A 6,000-nucleotide genomic window follows, 5' to 3' on the forward strand; every position below is an offset into this window, starting at 1 on the left:
CATTGAGCAGTACTGGACATACCTGTGATAGTCGTATTCATAGTATATGAATCCATAACACACACAATATCAACTGAAGTCTCTACTACTACTCCCCTGCCCTCCCTGGACGACGTGGCACGCTCTCGGTGCCTCTCCAGAGCAGGAAGGATTCTCAAAGACCACCTCCACCCTGGTCACCACCTGTTCAGCCTGATGCGCTCTGGAGTGAGGTACAGGAGCATAAAGGCTAGAACAAACAGGCTGTCCAACAGTTTCCACCCATGGACCATCAGAACACTGAACAATAGACATAAGACATGTTCATAAATGTTTATCTTCAGGGGAAAAAGTGCAATAGAAATGTGCAATAACTCTATTCTAAGTGCCTATTTATACATTTATATATTTTTACAGTATTATTATAGTATTATAACACCACTGACCTCACATCTTTTAGCTTGCTTTTATAGTTGTTTTTATTTTCTTAAGATTGTTGTCTTTATTTGCACTTGACACCACGGACCTCATTGTCTCTTAGCTTGTTTTATAGCATTTTTGCTTTTTAATTGTCTAGTGTGTAATATTTGTGATATGTTATATGTGTATATGTTTGTGAATATGTGAATATGTTTTCTGTTTTTGCACCTTCAGAAGAACCACTACAATTTCATTGTATAGGCAACTGTACAATGACAATAAAGTCTATTCTATCTATTCTACTACTGTGCTCTGAGTACTGACTCAGACTACGCAGCGATGCAACAGCTGGAAGAGGCTGTACAAAAAGCTGAGCAGAGATATGGTGATATTATCTAATGAGGTCGGAAGTCATATCCAGACCACAACTTTACATCAGATGCACTCTGGTAGAGGCTTTAGGTTATCAGAGAGACTGTGGTTGCACCTGGTCCTGGAATATATCCTGCACACATGGATGCGCACGCGCGCACGCACGCACGCACACACACACACACTCACTGTATCCGATCTTAAATTACGTTCATCAAGTTTTAGAAAGACAGACAGACAGACAGTCAGAGAGCCAGACAGACAGACAGACAGACAGACACACAGACACACTGCAGCTATAGAACAGTAAACCTGCCCCTCCTGTTTCCTTGGTGGGTGTGGTGACGTCCCAGCTGGTTGTAAAGCCCACAGTAACACACAGAGGAAGACTTTAGAGGAGAGTGAAGGCCTGCAACAGTCTGTCTGGAGATGGAGAAACCCCTCAGTGTCCTGATTATAATCATCACTACAGGTAAACAACACATGTAAACAACAACAACAAGTCTCCTGATATCCTTATTATCACCATGAGATTATTCATATTATTACGAAACAATCATAAGAAAATACAAACAAGAATATTAATGTAGATAGTCATGCTGATATAAAAACATATATCATATACATATATTGTTTTTAATAATTGACATAATAGTTTTCCCACTGCAGGTTTAGTATGTGGTGATGAAATGACTCCTGAGAAGGAAGAATACACCCATACAGAAGGAGGCTCTGCAACACTGAGGTGCTCCTATGATTCAAGCAGCCAAAACATCCACCTTTTCTGGTACCGGCAACATCCTAACCAGGCGCCTGAGTTTCTACTGTATAAAGGTGCAGGAACAAACAAAGATGAACACAGCACTGATAGTCGATATACGATTGAATCGTCTCCAAAGTCCATCAGCCTCGTGATCAAACCAGTGACTCTGACAGACGCCGCTCTCTACTACTGCGCCCTGAGGGCCGCACACTGATACAAAGTCTCCTAGAGGCTGTACAAAAACCCCTACGCTGAGAAAGGCCCTGTTGTAGACCAGTTTACAGGTAATTCTCTCACCACAGTTCAGTATCAGCCACACGGCTGCAGAGGCTCTGGAGATAAGAGTATTGTTGTGGTAACACCTGTTGGGTGAACGAGTGGCAGCATGTTTAGTGTGATGGGGGCAACACTTTACACAATGTGACCTCACATAAGGTCAAACTATCACATTAACTCCATTGTAAAAACATAGAGGCAGTTAATAACTCAATCACTACTGTTATCTTTCTCACATGTTGACATTAATTCAGTGGACATTAAAGACATATGAAAACATGTATTTGAAACTCCATAACAAAGGATAGATTGGAGAGAGGTTTTCTTCATTGTTTCTTGTTGGTCTTGAAAATCAGAGACATGAAAAACAAAGCTTATTCTTTCTATCACATCTTCTTCCCTGACTGTGGTTCCTCCTCTTCAGAAGATCCTCTCTGAAAGGAGATGTCATGTACAACTGCATTGAGAGGAGGAGCTAGAATGGAAGAAGAAGAAGAAGAAGAAGAAGAGAGAGAGGGAGAACCAGAGTGCCATGAAGTGTTCTTCTCTGTTCATTGTCAGCTTGTCTCTTTAACATCAACCATGCTGTGTTGGATAGTCTTCGTATTTTTAACATTCGTAGGTAAGTGAAATACAGTAAACCGTAATAGACGTTAATAGATATGTGACAACCTCTTAACAACAACTTTGAAAACATAATATATTGATGTTCATAACAATACACAAGACAACTCACTCAAGATTTGTCTTGTGACACAATACACAATCTTGGCTTCCTGAAGGTGACAGTTATGAAAATGAAATATTCTCCATCAGTCTGGAAGAACATGCGATCCAGGGTGACAATGTCAAGCTCTCCTGCAACTACTCACTAACTAAAACATCAGGTAGTCTGTTATGGTATCACCAACATCCCAGATCTGCTCCTCAGTTCCTCCTCCTCATCTCAGCATATGGAGATGAAGAGACTGTAGTGAGAGCTGATCCTCCGTACCCTCGACTGTCTGTTAACCTGAATAAGGAGAGAAACCGTGTGGATCTGGAGATCTCCTCTGCTGAAGTGACAGACTCTGCTCTCTACTACTGCGCCCTGCAGCCCACAGTGACAGGAAACCCAGAGACACTGTACAAAAACCTGACTGCAGCGCCCCGCGGTGGTGTAGCGGTCTAAGCACTGGCCGCTAGTGCATGCTGCCCACCGGGGCCGGGGTTCGTTTCCCGGCTCGCCAGATCCAGATATGGCCGAGGCACACGGGAAGCGGCATATTGGCCGGCCGCTTCCGAGGGTGGGATAGGAGTATTTCTGGACTAGGATCCGTCGCGCAACACCGCCCCCGTCTGGTGCTGGAGTAACGGTACTGGGCTCGAGGAGCCAGTCAGCCTAGTCTGCCTGGCGGCCTCCTCTGGGACTGCCGGCCACGGGGTCGGGCGGCGGATCCTTCGCAATAGGCAGGGGATAATTGGATGCTAAGTTGGGTTAAATTGGCTACCAAATTGGGTGAAAAGGGGATAAAATCTGGGAAAAAAAAAAAAAAAAAAAAAAAAACCTGACTGCATTAAAGTCCTTTGGGGTGGAGCTTCAACAGAAAGACAGGGCTGATGTGTTCCAACATCGCTGAATAATTCAGTTTCATGCATTAAAACCTTTCTTTGGCACTAGTCAGTTTCACGTCCAACCCCAGCAATGCTGTGTATCTGTTCAATTATCATTTGTTCTGCACTTATGGGTAAGTGGTGTACTGTTTCATAGTATTGTAATAGTCTTGTTTATTTTTGGGACAATACTGACATTTAGAGTAGTATTTATAAAAATTACTCAGTAGTTGTAAAATTATGAAATATTATATGTGTAAAAAAAGTCATGACTCAATGTTCACTTCCTCATGTTTCCAGGTGTCAGTTCTGGGCAAACGATCAAGTCAAACCAGCATGAAGTATATGGAGAAGAAGGCAGCAAAGTTACTCTGTCTTGCAACTACTCCTCAGCGTTCTCTCTACTATGGTACAAGCAGAACCCAGGATCTGCTCCCCAGTACCTCCTTCTCCTTGTAGGCTCCACTGGGACTGGAGGGACTGCTGAGTCTCTGGACCCTCGCCTCTCTGGTAAACTGAACACAGAGAAGACCCAACTGTATCTGGAGATCTCCTCTGCTGAAGTGACAGACTCTGCACTCTACTACTGCGCTGTGAGGCCCACAGTGACAGGAAACACAGAGACACTGTACAAAAACGTCACAAGAGACCCTACTGTGGAAAAGGCATCAGTGGATGCATCAGTGTGGTGATGCAAATCTATCATTCTCTATAATTCAATATGACATACTTCATTTTATTTTATTAGTATTATATTTATAGTATTCTTTACATATTTGTATTGCAGAAAGACTGGGTAAACACAAATCATGCTTTGAAATAAAGCCTTGCTTAAGATAAAAGTTTGAATCCTGTGTTGATTGTTTTGCTTCATCCTTGGATCCAAGGCTGTGATAATCTTCTCTCACTAATCTTGCAAACTGCAGCATCCATATTCCAGATACATCTAGTAGGTGTGGTGTACAGAATGCACCAGTAGGGGGTAGCCATGAGCTGAGAGGCAGGTGCCCAGATGTGATGAAGTTACCACAAAGCAACCCTACTTCTCCACACAACAAAACCCCTACTGACTTGATGGTTCATGTTTCACAGTTCAGGACAGTGTCCATGGGCGTCAGCAGCTTTTTGAATGTGGGGGGGACCCTTTTTTTTCGGGGGGTCTGGGGGTCCCCCCCCCGAAATTTTTTAAATAGTAGATTCAATTTCCTGCATTCTGGTGTGTTTTACACCCAAAATAATCTCCCTCTTTCTTTGTTTTTCCTTGGAGCTGGCATGGTCTGCAATTACTGACTACTATTATGTTTTGGTTTAACTCACAGAGGCCTGACACTGACACGTGGCACTTTTTAGGTACTTTATTAAATATGAAGATTCAAAAAGAATCAAAGAGTGAATTAGAAAAGAATGAGGTAACTTTGAGTCAACAAATTGAATAAAAAGTTATGAGGAAACATAAAATATGTACCTAGGCTACTCAGAGCCTATTACAATCAAACTTAGCCCTCTTCAGTGCATTGCAGAACATACAACTATAACAAACAAACGAAATCAAAGAGTGAATTAGAGCTGTCTCCACTGCCCCTGCCTGCTGCCCCTGCCTCTGACTCACTCTCACTCTCAACCACCTATATCAGGAGAAATGGGGATGCATTGAGCACTTGTTCATATTGTTTTTCTCTAATAGAACATTTGACATAGAAATACAATCATCAATACAAAAAATACAATCACAAGCATTTTAGAAATAGAAAAATAAATGGAACAGGTGTTTTCTTCTTATTTTTTAACCCTAGCTCAAGCAATCAGATGCAAAATTGATTCTTTGGGTGGGTGCAATGGCCAAATTAAATTGTGCAAATGCTCAGGGCAATGAACACGGGCAGGAGATGCAATAATGACAGGACAGGTAAGCACTGTGAGGTGTTTGTCGCCATTCTGTGCTTTTGATGACATTTCGCCTGTGTCTGTTCTGCATTTAAACATGTCTAACCGCACTAGTAATGCCTAACAAAACTGCTAGTGCCATATAGCTGATCTAGCTCGTATTTGGTTGCTAGTAGGCTATGCTAATTCTATTGCTAATACAGAGAATGTCTCATAAGGTGCTAACATTCTTATCAGAAAAGCTGGCTGTGTTTGACCTTGGGAGAACGCAATGTTGCTGTTTGGCCACTCACGGGAAAACTTGGATGACTTTGACTTACTCTTCTTAGAATTTTTTTTCCTTATATCCATCTTGGTGGATGATCTAAATATCATCTTGCCTCAGTCTGAATGTTTTGAATCTGCGTGCGTGTCTGATTCTGCTGCTGCTGTGTTAAAAACAGAAGTAAAACGCGGAGTGGACTTTTGGATATGGGCAATCCCCTACTCATAAAGTGGAACGGATTTGATTGTGAAGCAATGAAAATAACGCTGACCAGTCATGCAACATATTTTTGATGGCAAATGTGGGGGGGTCCAAACGACCTTGTTTCAAAGGTGGGGGGGACACGTCCCCCCCCAAATATATGGTGGTGACGCCCATGACAGTGTCTCTACACACTGCTCAAAGGTCTGCCAAGATGTGGCTCCTCTCGTTTCTCCTCTTTACAGCT

This window comes from Nansenia antarctica (assembly GCF_963989245.1).
Source record: "Nansenia antarctica genome assembly, chromosome: 16".
In the NCBI taxonomy this organism is placed as follows: Eukaryota; Metazoa; Chordata; class Actinopteri; order Argentiniformes; family Microstomatidae; genus Nansenia; species Nansenia antarctica.